This window comes from Manis javanica, chromosome 12 (assembly GCF_040802235.1).
Source record: "Manis javanica isolate MJ-LG chromosome 12, MJ_LKY, whole genome shotgun sequence".
In the NCBI taxonomy this organism is placed as follows: domain Eukaryota; kingdom Metazoa; phylum Chordata; class Mammalia; order Pholidota; family Manidae; genus Manis; species Manis javanica.
The window spans coordinates 73,986,552-74,011,474 of NC_133167.1; the positions used below are offsets into that span (position 1 = coordinate 73,986,552).

The window sequence follows — 24,923 nt, forward strand, 5'->3', positions numbered from 1 at the left end:
GATGAGAGAAGGTAGGCTAGTGGTTGGACTCATTGTGTGGACAGGAAGGGGGACCTTCACAGAGAGGTGACACTGTTGGGCTTGGTGAGGGGAGGCGGCTGCACTGATGACGTGGGATGAGGGGACCGTGTTAGTGGAAAGGACGGTCAGGCCTGGAGAATTTGGGGGGCTCTCCTTGAATCAGGTGGCCCCTTTCCACCATCACCTGCCCCCTGGAGCCTGGGACGTGTCCTCTGAGTCAAGATGTTTGCTCCGGTTGTTGATGGTTCACTCCACCCTCACGGGGAGGCGCCCGGGAGAGCAGCCGCCTCGCTGGGGACAGAAGGGGCTGGTAGGTGCTGGGTAAGCGCTCGCTGCCGGAGGGCGCCCCTCACACCACTGCGCGCCGCACTGCTGGCTTCTAATCCAGCCTCTCTCATCTGTAGAAGAAGGGGAACTCTCCTGCTTTTTCTCCGAGGACTGTTACTAACGTTTGCTCCGTTTTTCCCATCTCAGCAGAGAGCAAGGTCTCCTGCCATTTCTCTTCCATGCATATGTAAGGCCTCCATCTTCTCTGAGCAGTTACGCAGAGTGGTGAGGCCAGGCCCCCTGTGGATGGGAGTGCACAGGTGTGCAAGTGGGGAGCGTGGTGTGTCAGTGTGTTGCCGGGGGAGGTGCTCTTTTTTGTCATTCCCAGTGTGCTGTGCCCTGTGATAAGGACTGAGGAGGATGGGAGGCAGTGCGCTGCGCTGCTTTGTCTCCTCTCTGTCCGTCTCTGATCAGCAGGTAGACCCCCAGGTTCTTATCTACCTGACGTCTGTCGTGGTGTGCGAGTGTAGCATAGGCATTGGGTTCAAACCTCTTGTTATGACTGAGACTTTAGGCAGATTTTTGGGTTCCCTGAGCTTCATTTTTTTCTCATTTATTATAGGAAATAATAATTACTCCACATTGTTGTCATGTCACAGCCTCTGGCCCAGGGAAGTGTCTGGTTCCTCTGAGGGGTGGGGGAAAGAATCTTAGCGTCTTGGGGCCCACCTAGGCCACTGCCAGTGCCACCTTACTCCATCATCAGGGGAATGTCATCCATAAATACAAAGGAACTTCCACTGGGTTGGTCAAACTAGGCGGCCAGTAAACCTCTCTCCCATCCTGTCCTCCGGGTGCATCTTTCAGACACAAACCATCTCCATTTCCAAGACCCACTCTGGTGTAACAAAGAGTACGGGATCCAGAAGGGACTGCATCCTGGACAGGTGGGACTCCGCCAGCAGGCCATGGAGGAGCCCCACCCCTCAGGGCAGACCTCTTTCTGATGAGCTGTGTGCCATTAAACGGGGTCCCGTGGCCGTGGCTTGATGACTTCGCATTGTGAACAGTGCCTGAACTTGTTCTTGAGCTAGTCACACTACTTGTTAATGATTTTAGAAACGGTTCAGGAAATCATCTCTAATTGACCATCATTTATATTTTCATTTGTGCCGGTGCCTGAAGCCGGCACTAACTACTCTGTAATCCCAGTACTTGGCAGGCTGCAGGGGGCGACTTTAGGGAAACACAAAGGCCCAGGCTTGTGGGGACCGTTCTGGCCATGCTTGCCTTTCACATCTTTCAGCTTTTTAAAAGATCGTCACCCTATGCTCAACAGATATATTTTTTTTAAATCTCTGTCTTCACCTCTTCTGTTAGGTGGCGCACACAGCAGTAGATGCTGAAAACTTACAGATGGGGTTGTTAAACGTGGGGTGGCTCAGTGCCTCATATGCGGATGTGGGTCTAACCACCTGCATGATCTCATCTGTGGATCAGAGATGGACAGAGAAGAGACAAAAGCAGCCGCCGAGTCCTGTGTGCTCTGGGTCTAAGCACCTGCCCCTGTGCGTAGAATGACACCATGAGAAAAGGTGTCAGAGCTGTAATCTGAGCAGGACTCTTGAAATTATCTTTGTAAATAGCATTTAGGAAAAACAATGAAAGGAAAATCATGGTCCCACAGGGAGCGGCATCCTTAGGGCACATGCTTTGGTTCCCTTACCCACACTTGTATGAAATATTGCCCTCTGTTTATTTTCCAGGCACCTAGTACCTTCCACCCAACCACAGACACGGACTCCATCCTCTTTGGCAAAGCCTCCCTGCCTCTGACACACCATCTCCTCTAATAAAACCTCTTCTTCCTCTTGTCCATGTGGCTAATTTTGTGTTCTTTACGACTTTTGTTCAGGGTTTATCGCCCCTGCAAAGTCTTCCCTGGACCTGATAATCCAGTTTCCTTACCTGGGTGCGTCCTCTTCCGTATTTCTCAGTATTGGGATGGTCTTACTGTTCTGGGCCACTCGGCTAGGCTGAGTATGTTTCTCTTCTCCACCCGGTGTCCACAGTCCCGTTCCAGGCACATCTTGGGTGGGCCGCCCTCCATCCGCATGTGGATCGTATTGTCGGAGGGGCAGCTCTGGCTGAGCCCTGCCTGGGCACCTCAGGGAGGTGGGGAAGTGAACTGGGCTCTTTATTAGAGAAGCACTGGCTCTCAGCGGCACTTGGCCAACCAGGGACACGTAGCAAACCGAGGCCCAGGATTTCTGTGCCTTTGCACTGCTTTACTCTCAGTGTCTGTGGTCATCAAAACTCAAAAAAAAAACGTTCAAATACATACAACTAACATTAGCTCCAAATATTTGACAGTTGTGTCATGATCAAAAAGATATATATTCAAAAGCAGTCAGATCATAAAAAGTATAAAATTTACAAAGCCCACTTTAGAAAGACTGATTACTACATTGAGTTCTAGTGACTATTGCTTCAAACCCCATAAATTATACGCACAAGAGATGAGAATTTTTAAATGTGAGTGAACTCTAGTGGGATTTCAGAAGAAAGGGAAATCAGTCTTTAGTAGCTCATTGTAACACCTCAGCACATGAAACCCCAGCCAGGCTCCCCACAGCTTTTGTGGACAGCCTTGTAGACGTGCCGCAAAGCCCAAAACAGAAGACCAGCCTGAGCCATGGGCATCTGTTTGGTTGCATTCATACATATCAACTGAAAATCTTTAAAAATTTAAAGTTCCTAATTCCCTAAGTCAAGGTATTTTTCTCTTGTTGGAAAAAAGGCTGCCATTCCCTATGGCAGATCGTAAGGAAACAATGCAATCTGGGAATCTGGACAGAGTACCGTGGAATGGGGTCCCTTAATCTCCATTTACCCCCAGTGATGGGACTCTTTCTCTATGCAAATGACTTTTGAGTTAAAGGTTGTAGAATATTTTGTGCAAACAGAAACAGAAGCACTGGAATAGAAGATCATTGCTGCCTATTAAGGTAGGCAGAGAGGGCTGAGTGAAGTAGCCCAGAACCCAGCACCAAATAGGCAGGAGGATTTAGTACGCTTATTACAACCTCTGAGAGTTTGCTTTGGAATAAGAAATGAATTGAGCCCTAGAAAACCACCATAGCTGAGTGAATCTGGGGATGCTCAGTGTACTGCGGTTATTGACGCAGGAGAAATTCTCAAATCGCTCAGGATATTCTCTTTAGGACAGTGGATTCTTTTTGGTTCTGATCTGCCCTCACCTTGCCCAAGATTGAAACTCAGGAGGACAACTTTAATGTTTAACTTTATCATGAAAATTGGCTGTATCTTCCACGGAGTTTGCAGTTATTTTAAGTGTAAACTGTCTCTTTATGTCCCAGAGAGCTTAAAATATATAGTATTATTTTAAAATTTGGTGCTATCTCATTAAATTCAGCATTCAGTTGTTCAGGCAAGGACGTGAGGGCACATTGTGGGCAAATGAATTTAGCCTCAGAATCATTACAAATTGGAGTTTAGTGTTTTCTCTGTGAAGTCTGGCTACATGGAATTATCATGCATACATATGCCTTATCTTTGTATGGTTGGCGCTAAGGAGGAGATGCTATTCTTTAGGGAATTGCAGGTCACAGATAAGAGAGAAGATCTGTGGGAAAAGACAGACATGTAACCAGATTTGTCCAACAGATCTGACAAACTTTAATTTCTTCATATGTAAAATTAGCATCAAATAGCAATGTGTCTGTCATAAATTTTTAAGGTCTAAAGACAAAATGTGAGAAAAACACTTAAGATAGTCCCTAGAACAAAATGGGCAACTGATATTTTAATGATACTGATTATAACAATAACAGTGTTAACATTTATAACTGTAACAATGATAATTATTAAAATTATCATCAACCCTTAAATAATTGCTTGTATTATATATGTCTAAGCATGGGTAAGATAAGAGAAATATTTTTCATATATCACTGAAACTATCTATTCATCCATTGATTCTGTAGAAAAATTAGAAACACTTATTGACCCCATCCTATATACTACACATTTTTCTTGATGCTGGGAGTCCCCAGGAGAAGATAAAGGTAAAAGTTTGTTTTCATGGAGCTTACAATTAAATGGGGGATGAAAATCACTGAACACATTTAAAAACATAAAAATTAAAAAATGACCACATTGGTGATAAGTACTATAAAAACTAGTTATTTGGAAGACCAGACCTTTCCAACAATGTCTGACTAAAATATACATAAAGAAGTGTTTTTACACAGTATCACACCATGGGTTTGTATGACTAAAACAGTATTTTCCCCAAGTATGGTAGAGCATATTCATGTTTTCCTTTCCAGTCTCTTACATTTTATTAAATCTCTGCCCTTATGAAGCTTACCTTCTAGTGAAGGGTGATGGGCAATAAATAATAAGCATAATAATAAGGAAAATTTTACAAGAGTATGAGTTCCTTTGGGAAAAAGAGCAGGGTGAAGGCTTAGGAGTGTGTATGAATACAGTGGGGATCTTGCAGTTTTTAACATGATCATCAGAGAACTCTTTTAAAAAGTAAGATTTGAGCAAAGAATTGAAGGAGTTGGAAGGGGGATACATTCCAGGCAGAGAAAACAGGAAATGCAAAATCCTGCAGTAGATATGTGCTTATTGTTTGAGAACTGGTGAGGGAAGCCTTGTGGCTGAAGCCCAAGACAAGGGGGGAATGTAGTAGGTAATGAGGTGACAGGTAATGAGAGCCTTAGGACCCTAAAATCACAACAAAGATAGTGCCATCTGCTCTGGGTAGGATGGGGAGCCCCTGATGGGCTTTGAGCAGAGAAGTGAGTGATCAGATTACTTTAAGAGGATTTCTCTAGATGCCCTGGTGAGAATAGCCTATAAAGGACTAAGGGTAGAAGAAAGATGGTTAGGAATCTATTGAAATAATCTGTATGAGAAATGTGGGTGTTTGGATGATGGCTGTAATAGTGGAAATGGTGGGAAGTGAAAGAAATGTTTGGACTCACGATGTATTTTGAAGGGGAGGTGGTTGAAAGTATGTCCTTCCTATTGTACACAGGGTATGAGAAAAAGAGAGCCATCAGGGACGATTCCAAGATTTTTTTTACTGAGCACTTGCTGGTATAGGATTTCCAACACTTGAGATGGGAAAAGTTATGAAAGGAACAGGTTTATAAGAGATCACGAGTTCAGTCTTGGACATATCAACTTTGAGGTTATCAGGGCAGCCAGGTAGAGGTGTTGGGAAGGACATTGTACAGAAGAGTCTGAAATGGTGGTAAGAGAAACCTGGAGATACAAATTTGGAAACTTCTCTGCACTTAGATAGTATACTGGGTTCAAAATGTGCATCCACTCAGAACCTCAGAATATGGTCTTTTTGTAAATAAGGTCATAACAGATATAATTAGTTAAGATGAAGTCGTACTAAACCCAGTGAATGGAGTCCTTGTAAGAAGAGGGAGATAGTGATACAGAGACTCGGAGTCACACAGACACACAGAAGGCAGAAGGCCACGTGACCTTGTGGGGCAAAGGCTGGGGTGATGAGGCTACAAGCCACAGGGCACCAAGGATGGGCAGGAGCTCCCAGACACTGAAGAGACCAGGGAAGGTTCCCCTAGAGTCACAAATGGGCATGTGGACCAGCTCACACCTTGGTTTCAGACCCCGAGCCTCCAGCCCGCGTCATAGCAGCCCCAAGAGACCCCTTGGGCAGGGGGCCACAGCACCGATGAGCCCATCAGGGCAGCGGGTGTGGACAGGGAATCTCCAGGCTGAGCCCCAGGCTTCAACATTAGGAGGAGAGGAAAAGTGGGGCAGACAGCGAAGCGGGGAAACTAGAAGAGAGAGGTTCTGGAAGCTAAGCAAAAACTTTCATAGAGAGCAGAGAGTGACTTGTGGAATAGTGACACGTGAGATGCTCACTGAGTAGAAAAACCAGACATAGCAGGATGACCTTGTGGACAGGCACTTGGTGGGGACCCGGGGCTGGGATCTTACTGGCGGGCATTTAGGAGAAAATGGGAATAGGCCCCTGGAAGGAAACACAGGTGATGCCTGGGGGTTAGCGTGGGGCCGGTGGGAGCAGATAGGGCCGTTGCGAGGGCTAAGAAAGCCGAGGCACTTCCCTTTATCATTCCTTTAAAACAGGAAAAGTGTCAATGAGAATAATGCAGATGAGGGATGAAGTAACCCACCATGAGGAAGGGGGTGTTGTCTGAGGGGTGTCTGCCAAGAGGCAGGAAGGGCGGGAAGGATGCAAGAATGACGTCAGGTGAGAACAGGGAACCCCATCTGAGTTAGTGGAAAGGAAGAAGGAACATCTGGGCTCAGAAATTAACAGTCCAGTAAATATGGTGGCAGGCATTTGAAGCTCTTTTCTGATTGCTTTAGTTTTCTTACGGAGGCAGACGGCAAGGTCATCAGCAGAGAGTGGGGAGGGAGGCACCGTTGGAGGCCTGGGCAGAGAAGAGGAGACGGTAAGTGGAGGTCTGCGCCAGTGGGTGGATGGGCGTAGGAAATGCACTGAGGCGGAGCAGACGGAACAAAGGCCCGCCTGAAGTTGGTGGTGATGAACTCGGAGAGGCTTGCTAGCAGTCTGCACAGCTTGCATTTTTCTTCTGCCAGTGAACCTGTGCAGAAGGCAAGAAGTGTGGACTAGATCTGAGCGCTCGCGGTTCTGCCAAGCAAATCCCTTCACTCAGTGAAGGGAGAATGAATGTCACGGGAAGTAGGACTATACAGGAGAGTCCACAGGCACAGGGCGGGCAGCCTGAGCTGTCAGATTGGGAGGACCGAGGGCATAAGGGGGTTGAGGAACATTGCTTGGCGAGATTGATTCTTACACTAAGGACTGTGGGAGTCTGGACATTAGAAGAAGAGGACCAGAGAGGGAGGAGGATGCAGTCAGAAAAGGTGGTGCTTGTAACTGGAATTACGGAGGAGCTACATTGATTTGTAGTAACAAATACTGACTTCCAGCAGTGACTCCCCAACACACCAACAAGCCATTGTTTCCTGGAGGAACCGAGGCAGGTGTGCACGCATGGGAGGCGTCAGTGCATGGATCACATCTGATCCAGAGGCTTCTGGCACATTCCAGGGGAGAGAGAACCTGGGGCAGGGTTCGCGGGCAGCAGTGAACTCGGCTTCTCAGGTACCACAGCAGCTGGAGCCCAGAAAGTGAGGCAAATGTGCAGTGAAAGGAGATCGAGGAGGTGCAGGGGAAGATGGTACCGAACCTCACCAGCCATGGAAGAGAATTTGGGTTTTATTCCAAGTGCACCAGGAAGCGGTTAAATCAGTTCACTCTGTGGCATCGGATTGTAAAGGCTTATTCTGACTGCTGGAGGGAGAACGGATGGGTGCGGGGCAGAGGGTAGGACCTGGAGGCCAGGTCAGATGTGCTGTCGTGTCCCCAGGGGATGGTGGTGATTGGCTGGCTGAGCTGGGAAGATAGGCAGCAAGGCAGGACTTTGGAGCCCAGGGTCTGGTGACTTGGATATGCAGCCTGTGTGCAGGGGTCCTGGTGCAGGAAATGGACAAAACCGGGACGATGCCTGCAGTTTGACCTGCACAACCAGTGGAGCTGGAATAGCAGCTAGTTGGTGGGGACAGTCAGTTAGTGGCAACTGAAGGGTGCGTGGGGGGCGGCCTGTGTGGGGACGGATGTGGACGGGTACTGTGTGGGCCAGGGTTCCATGGGTAGAAGAGATCCTTTTTCGACATAGGATGATTAAGCAAGCAGCTGCCAAACCCTGTCACCCAGAATGTGGGTTGGTGAGCTGGTGCCTTCCCTGCCTTCCCTTGCCTCTGAGTGATGGGAGCCCTCCACGGCTCCGTTTGCTCTGACATGCACTCTGGGTACCCAGAGTCATTTTCTTAAAATACGACTGTGTGCGGCAAAGCCCAGTCACGCATCTCTTTAAAAATCCTTATGAGATCCCTTTTGTTTTTACCTGTGGAGTTTTTTTTACCTCTCTGGAGTTCTATGTCCTCTTCTGAGGATCTAACGGAAGATATTTCATTCCCAGGTTAAATCCCTACACAGGTCAGGCATATGGTAGTAGGCCAGTATAACATCGCTTCATCCCTTTGACTAGATCATAAAGTCTTTGAAGACAGAACTTCAGGATTAGAACTGTTTTTTTTTTTTTGTATCTGACACACCATAGGCATTGAGTAATTATTAGCTCATAATTTTGGTGAGGTGGTGATAACATTCTCTGTGGATATTATATTCCATAAATGTCCCTGGAGCCTGAAGATAGCAGCCCTGTGCTATTGTTTGCAGACACAGAATGAATAAGCTGCTGTTCCTCCCAGGGGAGTCAGAATTCAAGAAAGACAAAGATAATGATAAATAGACCTGGTCACCAGGAGTGAGCATGGTGACTATACAGTAAGAGGAAAGATCATGTCAGCCTAAGGGGCAAGTGGGGACACTGTTCTCACCAGGTGGGTCTAGATGAATGAGGAGAGGCTTGCAAGGCAGGTACAGAGGCAGGGGGTTGTTTCCTGCTCAGGAAAGAAAACACACAGAGGCAAGGAGGAGCATTATTTGGGGGGATTCTGAGTGTTCAGATATCATTAACATATGAACAATATGTATGTGATAAAGCTGGAAAGGTGAGACAAGGGCTTCCTGGGTCAGGCAGAGAAGCGGGAATGCATGGAGAGTCACGGACCTGGGGAGTGCTCGAGTGCCGGAGTCACGTGGCCAGATACTCCAGGGCCACGTGGAAGGCGGGCAGAGCAGCATGGCTGGAAGGTGGGGGCACGAGAAATGAGACAAAACAAAACGATGTTCTTGAACAACCTCAGTGCAAGAAGTCACTGAACTGGATATTATTGGAGCATTTCAATTCTGAGTGTCTAGTCCATACTTCCCTCATTCTCATGAGTAGGGGACTGTCAGGCAGGAGAACAGTAAAATGTCTTGCTAAATGATATTTGGTTATCATCTGTTGAGTTCAGAGCAGCCTGAGCACAGGACCAACAGATGCACCCGGGGAGACGGCCTTGCAGAGACAGAGAAGGGCTTGCGGGGCGCCAGGACGCAGCCACCAGCAGCTGAGAGGAGGCCAGGAAGGATCCTAGCCTCGAGCCTCTGAGAGAACACTTTGGGTTTCTAGCCTTCAGAACTATTGTCCAGAATAACACATTTCTGTTAAGGAAGTAGGAAGGAAAGAAAAGAGAGAGAGAGATGGAGGGAGGTGGGCAGGGAAGGCAAGGAAGGAGGAAGCAAGTGCCATATCTCCAAAGGAGAGCTTGGCTTCTCTTAAGCCCAAAGAAGATTCGTTCCCTGAACAGTCACATCTACATAGGCGTCCAGAGAGTCTAGGACTGATCACTGAAAGCCAAATGCAGGGGCAAGCTTGTCAGATGCAATCTCCGGGCACTTGGCGTGTGGGGTCCCCAGGACGGCAGGAGGACACTGCTGCATGGGCTGAGGGCCACCGTCCAGAAGATGTGACCCAACCCTGGAGGCTGAGCTGTCACTTTGCAGGGGCAAGGGTTCCCACTATGCTCCTGGGAGTCCGAGGGTTCTGCTGGCCAGTGTGAGGCTGTGGGGAGAAGGTGGGGGGGGGGGCAGAGTCCAGACAGAGCCTCCCTCTCCTACATCACTTCAAGCAGCTCCACGTTTCCCTCTCCTCTAAAATAGCCTTTGCTGTAGGTATCATTTGGACAGAGCAGTCTAATTGAAAACCACTGGACCAGGCGTATAAGGCAAACCGAAATGGAAAAGAGATGATCCCTGAACACTAACAAGAAGCAGAAGGTTCAAGGCAGTGGGTGGAAACCCAGACCTGAATGCATCCTCTGGGACATCCCTGACATGAGCCCGGCAGTGAGAACCTAAGGGTGGGTAAGGTATTTCCAGATCCTCAAGCAGTTTACAGATGTGTGAGACAGTCAGCAAGCAGGCAACACAACCCTATCTGCGCTGGGATAGAGGTGGGCCCAGGGCAGCAGGAGGAGAGGGCACCTTAGAGAAGCCACGGAGGGCTGCCTAGAGCGGGTGGCTGAGTTCTGGAGGGGGAGGAGTAGGCTCACTGAGAAAGGCTGGAGAACTTTCTGGGCTGAGATGATCGCCTGGGGTCCCTGTGACCCACAGGGAAACCGTCCTCCCTGGAGCAAGCTGGACTGCTTCTGTGGAGGCGGGACCTGTACTTCCATGGCTCTGGAAGAAGTGGTTGAGGTCTTTTAGGCATAAAGTGGGATGTTGAGGAAGCTTCTGGAAACTTTCACAGACAGAGTCCCTTTTGAGATTATATCTAAGAGGGATGGTCATGAGGCCAGTGTCAGTAAAGGTGTGTAAAGTAGAAATGATTTCTGAAATGGACAAATACATACAGAATATGTACACAGAATATGCACGTGTGTCGGAATTACCCCAACAGTGAGCAGACAGCAAGGCTGTCAGCCCCTCAAGGAAGGGGTGCTCACCACTGTGTGGTTACCACACACTGACTTGGTTGTTGGGTTGAACCAAATGTTACACGGAGGGTGGAAGAGGGTGCCACACTGGGCCCCCCAGGGCACGGGATGGGCCTTTCCCACGCACGGCCAGTGGGGCTCCTGGCCACATCCACACTTCTGCAGTGCCGCCCTGCCCAGCCCTTCAGTACCAGCCCTGCTAGGCTGGAGAGCTGGTAGGAAGTGTTAAGTGACAAAATAAACATTTGGGAATCTGTAATGGTCATACCCAAAGGAAGAATGAGTCAGGACAACCAGGGTCCACTGTAGGAAGTTCCTTCTGTTTCCTGACTGTTGAATAATGGCCTTACAGTCCACTCACAGTCCGACTGTTTTCTCCTCCCAAACTGTGTTCTCCTGTTCTGCCTTAAGATTACATTATGATCTTATTTCACATTCCATATTCTGAAATTCCACGAAGGCAGTTAGGAAGAAAGGCAGATACGGGAAGCAGTAGGGAACAAAGTGAGAATGGCCAAGTATTTAACTCTATATTGGTAAAGTTTTCAGAATCCAATTACAAAATTGACTTGTAGTGGTTTTATTTTCCAGGCTGGTATCTCAGTTCTGCTAACACACGTACACATGCACACATGCATGTATGTATGCACATATACATGTGCATGCACACACACTTATTTCACAACTATTCAGGGTTTTCTGCAGAGAACCAGATGCTACAATAACAGCGTATCTGTTAAACTTTTACGTGATGGAAGGGTCGAGACAGACTTAGGTTCCTAGAACACAATGACAATCAAAAGACAACCTTATCATATTTTTGCATTTTATGGTTCCTATTTTTAATTCTAATTTCTGATATTTTTGTTTCAAGGAAGCTTACAAGTTTGTTATCAGCTAAACAAGGAAGAAACCCAGGTGCTCACCATCAACGCCGAGAACTTTGCCAACAGAAGGATGCACCACTTGAAGATTATCCAAGAGGGAAGAGAGCTTAGCATTCATGTACTCTACTTCCCTTCTTCTCCATCAGCCAAATGTGCCCTGGTGCACAACAAAACATTCTTGGGCTTCTACCCAAAGCCAAGTGTGGTGCTGAGATCAGGGGATAGACATGAACTAAACTTGGCTGCAGCCTTTGGGTGCTAGACAAGGTGAACTGAAGGGTGCTCCCCTCTACCCTCCAGCTTCACCATCTCCTGGGACCTTCTGAGAAACGAAGATTCCCACATCTGACCTACCGAGTCAGTAGTTCTTTTTGTGGGGAGTTAGCAGGTGATCCTGATGCCTGCTCAGGTTTGATAACTCCTGGGCTTGTGTATGACAAGGGAGACACACAGCTGGGGAGGAAATCATGAGAGGCTGGCCAGGGCTCGGGAGAAAATGTGCCCAGGTAGTGCAGGGGCACAGGTGGAGGGGACGCTGATCTCACCGGGGCATCTGTGCTTGATTCCCAGACGAAGTTGGGAGTCACCTGAGTGTGGAAGGGGAGGATGAGCTGGCTCAGTGGGGAAGAGAGGGAAGTGTGCGGGTGGCGGGTCCATGTGGCGTCAGCACAGCCGTGGAGGAGCACGGCAGGTGCCCCGTGGGATTCCAGTGGTCCTGGAACAAAGGGCAGGCAGCAGGCACGGGCACATCTCGGAAGGGAACTGGCAGAGGTCGGCTCATCCTCTTACAGCATGACCCTGATCTAGTCAGCCCTTATGGGGCAGGCACTCAGTAAATATTTATCAACTAAACGAATGACTTCCATAGGCTTACTGTACCCTGTGGAGAAGGTAAACCAGCTCTGTGGCGAGTGAAGGGAAACCTTTGGCTTTTGGGCAGGGCAGAAGCGTGGGCAGATCTTCATTTTTCAGGGGTGCTCTGTGATCACTGCCCGGAGATGCACACCTGGGGGGTGAGATGTAAGACAGGGACCACTCGGGAAGAGCTGAGGAAGCTTGCTGGCGCCGTGGGGCAGCCGTGGCGGGGGCTTTGAGAAATGGTTCAGAAGTAACATCAATAGCCGTGGGTGAACTTTTGGATGTGGGCTGTGGGCAAGTGAAGATTGATTTCTAGTTTTTTTTTTAAATGGGTGGAATTCAGAAATAATTCTCAGCTATATGGGACAAATAACAATTTCTGAGTGATTATAATTTAATGGCCTTACCTCTGAAATTTACTCTTGAAATAAGAGGAAAATCTTTGGAGCAAGTGTGGGCTGGGCCGGAGTGGAGGGTGGGAGGGATGGGAGGACGGCTTCCCGTCTGCACAGGCTCTGCTAATGGCCCATCTGGACGCACTCAGGTGAGCGTCTGCACATGGCCCCTCCTTTCTCTCCCACGGTGTTCCTTCCTTCCCCATCTAAAGTGTTCCCAACAGTCAGTTCATGGCACTGGTGAGCATGTATTGCCAGAGCACCGCAGCATGCAGGCACACTTTTTATTTATTAACTTTAAATCAGTTTATGGGGACAGCCACACAGCACGGTTGCTTCCCTGACACGCCCATCCCCTCACCCTATCTAGAGCTTTCCTCCCTCCCCACCCCCAGCTTGGGACAAGCCATTCAGTCCAAACAGGAAAGGTTTGGCTACAGCTCCATCCGCAGCCCCCCTGGCCCCCGGGAGCAGGGTCTCAGGTGTTACTCAGGACCAGGGAGAGAAAGCGGTGGGCAGTGACCACTGTACTCAGCCAGTAGGGGCTCTGGGACCTAAGAACAGATCCCTCCCACCCACAGCTTGAATTATTTTCTCTGCTTCTCTTTCCTTTGTGGCTCTAGGAAGGAGACCCTGGGGGACTGACCTGTCGCCAGGGGCAAAGACTCCAGGTGATGATTTGAGAATTGAAACTTGGTATGTGCTTTTTAAGGCCCAGGTGTCTCCAGAAATGTCCAGGTGGTGGGGGGTGAACTTCAGTGTCCTGTGTCAAATGCATTGATGACATTAAACCGATTTAGCCAGTTTACCAAAATGCCAGCATAACAACAAACTATAAAGAAGGAGGTTCTGCACATTTTTGAAATTAACTTAATTATGTCCTTGGAGATGGCTTTGGGTGTGAATCTTGTGCCAAGTCACTCACATTTCTGAGCTTCAGTCTACTTGGTAAATACCAAATGCAGCTGAGCCCAGACAGTTCTTGCAAAGATCACAGGAAGAAACACAGCTGAAGGAACACTCATGAAGCCTGGCATCTAGGGCTCTCTCAAAAGAGCTGTGTTCTGTTTTCTTCTTTTCCATCTCATTTAATGACTTGGGAAGACAAGTGGGAATCGTAGATTCTGAGGTCAGCAAGTATCACTAGGCCAGATTATGAACTTTACACATCCGCGAGGTTTAAAGGACTATGATGCTTCACCCGGAACACCTCACTCACTGTAATTGAAAACAAAAACAATACTAAACCACAAAAATAACTTAAGGAAGTCTAGTAACCAAATGAATCTCTCACTGAATACTTGATTGTGTAGCCCATATCGTAAATACAGAAGTCCTAAAAGTAAATATTTATGCTACCCCCATGTTCTTTCTCTTTTGTTCTACGCCTTTGCTAGGATGTCCACATTGGCAAGCCAGCCCCTGAACCAGTAGTGGTGCCCCTCTGTCAGGCCAGAGCCCAGGCCCCAGCCACCTGTAGCCCTCTAAGAGCACATCTCCTCTGAGCCTTAAACAGACTGGACGGCGACCCAAGGCCCAAAACCCTATGTTACACCTGCAGGTGTGGGACCCTTCAGGGCAGCCGAGGCACCCTGGGGATGCGAAGGCCCATGCCTTCACAGCCACAGATAGGAAGGGACTCTGTGCAAGACGTGCACCCATTCACTCGGCAAACCCACAAGAGGAGTTACTTTGCCAGTTTCTATAGTAAGCCCTACAGAAAACATATTCATAAGATGTCCATGTTCTCAGAAAGACAATAGTTTTGTGGCAGGGGGAGAGAAAAGCAAGTCATCATTTTGAGGCATTTTAAATGCAACTTTAGAGGTAGGAAAAGAGGCATGAGGAGAGCAGCGGAGAGGGCCAGCTGACCTGCCCGAGCCGTCGGGGGGCATCATGGAGGGGGCCGTCCTGGAGGGGGTGGGCTCCGGGGCCATGGGATAGGGCCTGGCACTCCGTAGACACTCAAACAATTGTTGAGAGAGTTTTGTAGACATTCAAATAAAAGCGTAAGTGATTTATTTATTCATAAATGAAATAGTCATAAAGTGTATGATTATTATTCACCAGTCATGGCCAGGGACTTGTCCCCCAGCGGAAGCCCCTCCAGGCTGGGGTTTCCGGACGAGGGTCAGTCTGTGGAGGTGCAGAGGGAGGCGTGGAGAACCCGTGTCTCCCAGGGCCTGGGCTGGGCACACAGCTGAAGGGGTCTTGGCCTCCTGTCCTTCCAGGTGAAACTGTGATAACGAGGATCCTTTTCAAGGATAGCCTCACATGAATATGCAGAGCAGAGCCTGGAAGAAACTGGTTTGACTGGATTGAAGAATGTGGGCAGGGAGGGAGGACTGGGCCTTGAAGTGAAGAGGAGGGGCAAGAGAGGGCACAGGCACTAGCAGTGGGAGGGAGAAGGGTGCTTCCTGGAGGAAGGGCGTGGAAAGGAATCCTGGGGAGCCCCGGGGGTGGCTTTTACTCCCACTGCGAGGCAGGGTGCCAGCAGCTTGGGTGGATGGCAGCTGTGAGGTAGCTGGTCCTCCGGAGGCTCAGACCAAAATATTCGCTCCGGAATGGCCTCCCGGGGCCAAGCCTGAGTGAGACCCGGTCAGGGTGGGCACTGCTGTGGCAGAGGGGCCAGTGATGGCTCTGCGGATGCCTGGAAGGAGGGGAAGATGGGAGCCAGCGTCTGTTTCCCATTTAATGTTCATCCTCTGGGGCACTTCCAGAGAGGGCTTCATTTGTTTTTTTGTTCCCAGCAAAGAATTTGGTGAGAAGATGTCAGTGGGGAGATAAATACGGTCGAAAGTGGTACAGAATTTCCTAGGGAGAAGACTTGTGTGAAGCCTTTATTTCACCAAGAGGAAAGAAAAGGGTTTTCAATGTACATTGTGGGAAAATTAGCAACACGTCTCTCATCTCCCTGGAGAGAGTATCGCAGAAAGGGGCCCGCTTGTGTGCGCTTCGCAGCTGTTTCCAGGTGGGGGGCTTTGGGGGCTCTGCAGGCTCCATTGATGCGCTGTATTTTCTGTTTTCCTGCAGGTGGACCAGCAGCTCCAACTCAGTTACAACTTCTCCCACGGAGGTCAACTTCAGGGCTGTCAGGTAGCTCACCTTGGGCAGAGTCACAGGTGTGTCCCTCTAGTCCGTTCCTTTCCCGTGGGCAATGTGTTAGAATAAAGGACATTTCTGGAGCCACTTGCTCCCGTCACATCCAAGGTCTAGAACCAAGATTTCTGGTGCAGGAGACGCTGAGACGCATGCCTGGCAGGGTCGAGAAACAGCATTTACATCTACATTACAGAAGCTTGAGTCACGTACATTAACCAAGAAATGAAGAGAATAAGTTTTAACATATTTTCTAATTAATTTCAAAGGTTTCCTTAATTTTTTTTCTTAAATTTACTTACTTTTTACTTAAAGACATTAGGATTTGGAAAAACCCAATTATTGGATTGCTCAAATCCTTAATGCTTTCATTCATTCATCAACAATTGAAAAAGGATCAACTTTGGATTTTCCCCTTCTCTACTGGTTGATATTTTCTTTTTTTCTAGCTGCAAGTTCAATGAATTTTCATTTTATATATGATGAAGGTATTTATCAGGTGCAGGCTAGGTTGAAATACTTGGTATCTTCTCAATGAATTGGAAGTTTTTAAAAAAATTTTTTATACCAAAGTGATATTCTAACTTTTTAATATCTGTGCTCTAATCTATTCTGCCTGTTATTAACACAGCTAATTGAGTTTTGCTCTAGTTATTATTTACCAGGTCTGCCTTTTCCCATTATTTTTTCTTTCAATTTTTCTTTCTCTTTAAGCCTTATATCTGATCTTGTGAAAAGCATGCTGCTGAATCTTGCACAGATTATCTGATCCGGCCATCTCTGTTTTACGAATTGGCAACTGTGAACCCCCTTACATTGTTGGGTTACTTGGACAGCTGGGTTGTTTTCTGCCTCCTTATTTACTAGTTCAGTGTTGCCTATGATTCTGTTTTTGCCCTTCCCTGAGCTCTCAATCCCAGTACATGCAGGAAACAGCAACTGGAGGCGTTTTTAAGCAGGAATGGATGTCACATGGGGAAGTGAGTTGCTCACAGAAGTGTGCCAACACTTGTTGGTGTGAATTGTTAGTGTTTCCGATGACTCCCCAGGTGTCAGTGCTGATGATTCAGTAAGCCACCGTCAAGGTCTGCACCTATGTTAGGCTGGGGTCAGAGGGGCCCAGGGCCCCAGGACTGCATGGTGACTCGGAAGCAGGGGAATCTGAAACACGGCTAGAGGGCACTTCCTGTTGCCAGGCTGCAGGCTCACTAGAGCCTTCCACATTCGGGAACAGTTTCTAATTCCCAGAGCCCAGTGTGCGCCCAGAAATCTAACTGCAGTCAGTTTGGGACGTCTAGTTTAGTGGCGAGAGCCAACCAACAGCCACCACCTTCTAGAAGGGCTTTTATGTTTCTTATTCCATCCCGCCTGCCACTAATAACCACTCTGTGTAGAGCTGCTATTTTCAGTTGACCGACAGAGTCACTAATTCACATGTGCCTCATTCCTATACCTTCTACCAGGTGTGATGTCCTTCTAGAGGTAAGTCCTTTTGCATTTCTTATGTGTAAGGGGCCCTTTATCCGAAATAGGTCTTTATTTCCTCTTTATTCTTGGGAGATAATTTTGCTAGATGTACAAAAGCCAATGTGAAGGTGATCTTGCCTCAGATCCTGAAAGAATCCTTCAGGCGGGTGATGGAGCCAGGTCATCCTGGCTCATAAGGGCCTACGGTGCACACCTCTGCCCAGGCCTGCATTCAGCGACGCTGTGGTCGTGTGAAATAGGCCAAGCTCAGAGCTTTCATGGAAGCCAGAAGTTCTAGGGCTGCCCTGCTGCTGGTGAGCCAGGCAAACCCTCCTGGGCCCGCCTGCATGCCCCCCTCTGTCTGCTGCTGTTGAGCTGGTCGTCAGTCTGTCCTGCCTTCAAATGTGTTCTGACCACCCCCCACCCCTCCAGCCACCAGCTGCTTTTATGGTTATCTCTTTGATTTCAGTGTTTCACAGTTTTATTTGGTTTGTGTCTGGTTGTCAATTTCTTTTTAAGTATCTTATTGGATATGTTTCTGTCTCCTGTGTCTATTTATTAGTTCCTATGTATCTTTATATTGAGTTTATATGTTTCCATTAGTTCTCAAAAATGAAAGAAATTGAAGGTAACACAAATAAATGGAAAGGTATCCTATGTTTGTCGATTGGAAGAAATAAGAGTTACAATTTTACATACCACCGAAAGCAATCTAGATTCAATGTGATCCCTATCAAGACTGCAGTGGCACCTTCTACAGAAGTAGAAAAAACACTCCTAAAATATATATGGAAGCAAAGAAAACTGCAAATAGCCAAAGCATTCCTGAGAAGAAAGAATAAAGCAGAAGGCATCACACTTCCTAAGTTCAAAATGTATTAGAGGCATAGTAATTAAAACAGAATGGTACTGGCATATACATAGACCAACGGAACAGAATCAAGAGCCAAGACATAAACCCATGCATATATAGTCAATTAATATTTGACAAGGGAGCCAAGAATACTGAATAGAAAAAAAGACAGTCTCTTCAGTAACTGGATACTCACATGTGAAAGAATGAAACTAGACCCTATCTTATACCACTCCCGAAAGTTAACGTGAAATGGATTAAAGACTTAAATGTAAGACAAGAAACCATAAAACTCCTAGAAGAAAACAGGAAAAAAGCTCTTGACTTAGGTTTTGGCAATTATTTTTTGGTTGTGACACCAAAATCACAAACAACAATATCAAAAATAGACAAGTGCAACTACAAACTAAAAAGCTTCTTCCCAGCAAAAGAATCACTAAACAAAATAAAAAGACAACCTAAGGAATGGGAAAAAATATTTGCAAATCATATAGCTGATAGGGGGCTTATACCCAAAACATATAAAGAACTCATACAACTCAAAAGCAAAACCATCATCATCATCATCAAATTAAAAAACAGGTGAAGGACCTGAATAGATATTTTTCCAAAAGGGTATACAAATGGCCAACAGGTACATGAAAAGGCGTTCGACATCACTAATCATTAGGAAAATGCAAATTCAAAACCACAAGGAGTTATCACTCACCACAAGGAGATACTCTGATGCTAGCCTGTTAGAACAGCTATCATCAAAAGGACAAGAAATGCTGGCAAGGATGTGGAGAGAAGGGACCCCTGGCGCACTGCTGGTAGGATTATAAATCGGTTACAGCCACTATGGAAAAGAGTATGGAGCTTCTTCAAAACATTTAGAGAAGAACTGGTTTTGATCTGCAATTCAATATGATCCAGCTATTCTACTTCTGGGAATATATCCTAGGGAAACAAATACACTATGTTGAAGGGATATCTGTGCCCCCATGTTCATAGCAGCATTATCTACAACTGCCAAGATGTGGAAGCAACCTAAGTGTCTGCTGACAAGGGAACAGATACAGATGTGGTATGTACATGTGTGTAACACACACACACACACATACACACAATGGATTATTATTCAGCCATAAATAAAGAGGAAATCTTGTCATTTGAAGGACATTATGCTAAGTGAAAATAAGTCAGATAAAGAAAAATACTATGTGATTTCACTTACGTGTAAAATTTAAAACAAAACAAAAAACCGAGAAGAGATACCAAATTTATGGTTACCAGAGGCAGGGGATAGGGAAATTGGATGAAGGTGGTCAAAAGGTACAAACTTCCAGTAATAAGTACTAGGGACATAACGTACATGATAGTTACAGTTCACACTGCTTGTGTGGTGGATATGAGAGTTCTTAAGAGTAAATTCTAAGAGTAAGTTCTTAAGAGTAAATCCTCATCACAAAGAAAAAAATATATATTTTTGATGTGTATGAGATAATGGATATTAACTTACTGTAGGATTCAGTTCATGATATATATGTCAAGTTGTTATGCTGCACACTTTAAATTTATACAGTGCTATATGTCAAATATATCTCCATAAAACTGGAAGTTAAAAAAAAAATTCTGGAGATATGTATAGACCATAAAAAGTAGACATACCTGGAAGTGAGGTAGCTCCAGATCTTTTTTTATAGGAAAGCTAGTTTTGTGCTTTAAGACACTAAAGCTCCTTCTTACTAGCAAAACTCTGATATAAAGCAAAACACATTGTGTTTCCTCTGTCCTCAATTACTGTGGGGAGCCTCAGTTTTACATCTTCTCATGCCATGTTTTGGAGCACAGATGTAAGAAAGAGGCAAGCAATGACACTATAATTAATATAAATGAATGAAAAGTAAGTAAAAAGGATACATAACCAAAACAGCAAAAACGCTCCTTGTCATGTGCACAAAGTACTTGCTGCTTTGGGTTACTGTCACACCTTTTTGAAAACACCAAACCTTGTTTCTGTAATCTACTACAATTCCGATTTACCACATGAGGACTATAAGGATCAATAGTCCTGAAACCCAAAGAAACCCCCCCACACCAACAAGCACAGACAAGGAAAATGGGTAGTCTGCTATAAAAGGCTAGAAGGACCACAGAGATTTCCTTCCTGCAAGTCACCATGACTCTTAAAACCCACATATTTAATAATGGCTGTCATTATATGACAGCTCATGATGGGAAACAGGAGTCTCCACCAGCAAAAGCTCAGGGTCAGGCCCTGGGAGGGCTGGGGGATGGATGAGCTGATGTTCAGGCAGGCAAGAACACTCCACCCATGCTTGCTGGAGATGGCATGCAACAGTAACTCGCAAAAATCCAAGAGGCTAAATATAGATACATCCTTCGGAAAAGATAATATTAATAAGAACCGCATGTAGTGTTATCTTAAATGCCTCAATTGCTAACAGGAGGTGCATCCATGTTCCAATTGTGAAATCACATGCTCAGCAACATGGCCCAGATCAGTCTTCAGCAACATCCCAAACATACACCTTGTGGGATTAAGGACTGGAGCTGCCGACCTCCACGGTCCAGAACGGAAGGAAGCAGACAAACTGAATTCACTATTGTCTAAGAGCTCCTTCTACAATGACTTTTATTATAAATGTGTTCTTTCAGAATAAACAAATACTGCATCCAAGACTATCTGAAAACTTGCTCTAAAGTAATAAAAGAGGAAAAATGGAACCAGGAACCACTTAGAAGTAGAGACAAACAGCAAAGACACCTGCATGCCATGCTAAGAGCCTTTCCTCCAGGCCAAAGGTAACAGAAAGTTAACAGAGAATATTTATGTATCTCATTGGCCTATTGAGCTAAAATAAGCTTTGAGTTTGGTAATCTGCATGTGTTCTGTCAACTGAGCTGCCCCTCTCCTCAGTCCTGAGAAGCTGACTGGGAAGACAGTCAGTCTTCAGAGCCCAGCATCAATGAGAAAGATCTTGACTTTGTTATTTGTGATTCTTTGCTCACGGACAACTACTCCCTATTTGCCAGGAGCAATGTCAGAGTAGTCCTTCAGCACGCCAGCCACGTGTTCATTATGGGTCTTAAACCGTCGCTTTTTCTGTGAAGTAGGCTTTTTCCTTCTCTGAATAGGAGGCTACAGGAAAAGGTAAAAACAGAAACAACAACTTCTCAGACAGGTAATGCAGTGAGGATTTACTAAAGACACCCAGAAACCTGCAGCACAGAGACACAGGGGTTTGGGCCCTTTTTTCTGCTTTGTAGCCCAGCCTCACACACCAGGACCCACTGCACACCTCCCCGGACACGAAGGACCCAGTGGCTTTCTGTTATGATGAAGTCATACCCCCACACCCAGAATAAATGGGCTGGCACAAAAACTACCACAACTATTCTAGGCACTAAGTGGATAAAAAGAGAGGCAGAAAAGCTCTTTGTTTTTCATCTCTATTATCAAGTCTAAGAATAATATCCACCATTACCAATAAAAAAAGATCTGAAATAAATACGGCAAAATATAGAGAGAAGGCAAAACTGGGAAACACATGGGCACGTGAAGATTTATTAAATATTACTCTCTGTTCTTTTCTGTATACTACAAGTATTAATACCACATAATTTAAAAAATCAACAGACTAAGCAATAATAGGAAGCCATGAAGTGCTCATGAAGTGCTGTAATTATACTAACTTCATGAAGATAACTGCAAGCAATCTCCCCTTTTAAGGAGTCCTAAAAGCGCACTGAATAAAACATTTACACACACGCAATCGTAAAGAAAGCAAGCTACAAAACTTGACGGTGGACAAGGGGAAGGCGGGAGAGAGGAAGGACAGCCTCAGTCTGGGGTGTGGTAAATGGTTCCTCATCCTGGCTTTGTCCTTGGGACTACACAGATAGTTTGATTAGCTGATACAAGGCAATTCACAAGCCTTCATTCAATTACAAATCCCTCCTCTGAGCTCGCTCTGAGCTATAGACAATAATATCTGGGTCCCAAGAAATCTCAAAATCAACAAGGACAATTCACTGTCATCAGGCCTAAGGCAGAGCCAGGCACCAAGACCACAGGGCTCCTGGAGGAAGAAGGGGGAACAATTAGGGCCCCACAGGCCAAGATGGAGGAGGCTCCTATTAGAAGCAGAGAGGGCACATGGGGCCACCAGGAGAAATTCCATATGGCTGGAGCTTCAGAGAAGGCACTGCCAGCACAGAGGCTGGAAAGCTCTCCCCTGCCTGGGAGCAGCACCTGAGGGCAAAGAGAGCCTCTGGCCCTCAGCAGAGGAGACAATACCTGGCTTGCACCTAACCCAGATCACTGGATCAGGACACTGAGAAAACACTGGAAAAACTGACACCTGCTATCCAATGCACAGAACAGAAAGCAGGCGAACAGTTCAAAGAACAGAGGGTTACAGGTTTTTTTCTAGAGATTACATACCACTTTCTTTGGTCCAGATTCCTGCATGGAAGAAATACCCTGTCGCTTCAGATATTCTTCAATTATCTCCTCATCCATTGAATCCACGACGACACTCCTCCACAGTTTCTGAAACTCTGTGCCAACAAGATAGTAGTTATTCTACCAGATAGGTTTACCAAACTGTAGCATCTCAGTGATGGAAATCCAGGCTTCAGTCTCATCTCTGGTCTAAATGAGCACATCTGAGATTTCATTATACAAACAAAGGGAGCCAAAGACAGGAACGGTCAAATCCTGGGCAGTGAGTAACAGAAGGGCCTGGGGATGCAGAGTGCATCGCTGAGGACCAGACCTGTGCTCCAGTTCCAGAGTACAGTAAGGGAAGAGGGTTGTGACTGGGGCCTCCCTGGTTTTCTGGGGGGAAGAAAGACAGCTGACACTCCTTTTATTCCCAAAAGTTCTCTCCACTGAAATAATCCAAAATTCCTATTCCTTACTTGAACTTGGAATATTCTATCAGTAAAATGAAACAGATAGGGAGATAGGGAAACAAAGTTTTTATTATGGGAGTAAGAAGCTGTAACAGTTTATGTGCCAAAGAGACTTTTGAAATCAAATAACCTGGAGATAGGTGACTAAGGACATAAAAGCTAGGGAGAGAATACTGAGAAACAGTCTCACACCTCCTAGAACACAAAGGAGAAGGGCCTTTTCATCCAGTCTACATCTTGTCCTCAGAGATCCGTGGCCCCCTCTGCCATATCACTATTTTTGCAATCAAGAGAGATCACAATTGGGATATGTCCAAAATGACCTTGTTTGCATCTTAAATTCTGTCCCTTAAAGACAGGTTCAAATAACATGGTTTCACTTCACTATCAACATCTACTTTTCAACATAAAGAACACTTCTTGTGATAGCAAATGGTTAGACATATGCACCCTGGAACACACAAGGGAAAACTCCCTGAGCGCTCTGAAGCTGTTTGTCTAGGCCTCCTGTTCACAATAAGCCTCACCAACGTGAGCGTGCACAGGATCTCCAGACGCCCAGTCGGCGCAGAGCCGGCACTGCCCCCTCCTTCCAGACCAGGCCACTGTCACGTGAGTTGTCAGCAACAGTCCATTCACAAGCTATACATGAAGTAAAAGGTTATACTGTCCCGTTCCCTCTTTTCTTCCTTCTGACTTATTTCAATACATACTGGCAAAAAGCAGCTGATGTCCAGTTGGGAGTTGAGACTCCTCGTGATAATTAGGAAATCTGTTTTCTGCCACACACTGAAAAGCTTTCTGTTGATGGTGAGCAAATGCAAAAGATGACAATCTTCTATTAAGAATTCAACCCTGGGCACGAAAGTTATTCAAAACCAAAACATTTCGAAATAAAAGTTTTTGAATTTCCATAGATATATTACGAGCTCTTTCTCCTATATGCTCAGTGAACTTTCATTTGTATACATTTAAACAAATTACCTAACAGATGACGACTGTTTGTGTGGATGTTTCGGCCTCCTGGGTGGCTATAAAGCACCCTGAGGACAAGGAATTCCATTTCCTCAGGCTGCCCACTTCTGTCACCACAGAACCTAGGCACCCCTCAGCAATCTGGGTAACTGGATGTATGACATACCATTGTCAACTACTCTCTAGGCACCCCAGAGTATCTGTTCTCTTTTTATGTGTTTTTTTAAAAATACAGTTGAATACACAATATATTAACTTCCAGCATATAACACTGTGATTCAATAATTGTTTACATTATGAAATGCTCACCACAGTGAGGGTACTTATCATCTATCATACACAATTTTAACTGTTACTTTAAAATAATTTTAATTAACAGAAAAGTTGTGAAATCACTACACCTTACCCAGCTCCCCCATTGTTAAAACTTAATATAATCATGAGTGAAATTATGTAAAACTAATTAACATTGACACAAGCCTATTAACTGACGCTACAGACCTCACTTGAATTTCACTGGTTTCGCCACCAACGTCCTCCTCCTGGCCCAGGACCCCACACTGTATTTGGTCATCGTGTCTCCGTGGTCCCCACCAACCTCTAAATGCACTCAGTCTTTGGTCTCTCATGACCATGACACTTCCAAACAGTTTTGGTCAGTTATTTTACAGAATGGCCCTCTGTTTGGGGTTGTTTGATATTTTCCTCATGATTAAATTGCAG

General features: G+C 46.0%; 1 long non-coding RNA gene across 2 annotated transcripts in view; it reads right to left on the reverse strand.

Moving 5' to 3' along the window:
• Positions 1 to 21,152: 21,152 nt before the first annotated feature.
• Positions 21,153 to 24,923, reverse strand: part of LOC140844776 (uncharacterized) — a 92,945-nt gene continuing 89,174 nt past the window's right edge. For both annotated transcript variants that reach the window (XR_012123270.1, XR_012123271.1), the window contains exons 3-4: positions 22,753 to 22,868; positions 21,153 to 21,447 (exon numbers count right to left, since the gene is read on the reverse strand). This is a non-coding gene — a long non-coding RNA (uncharacterized lncRNA). The remainder of the gene's footprint in view (positions 21,448 to 22,752; positions 22,869 to 24,923) is intronic.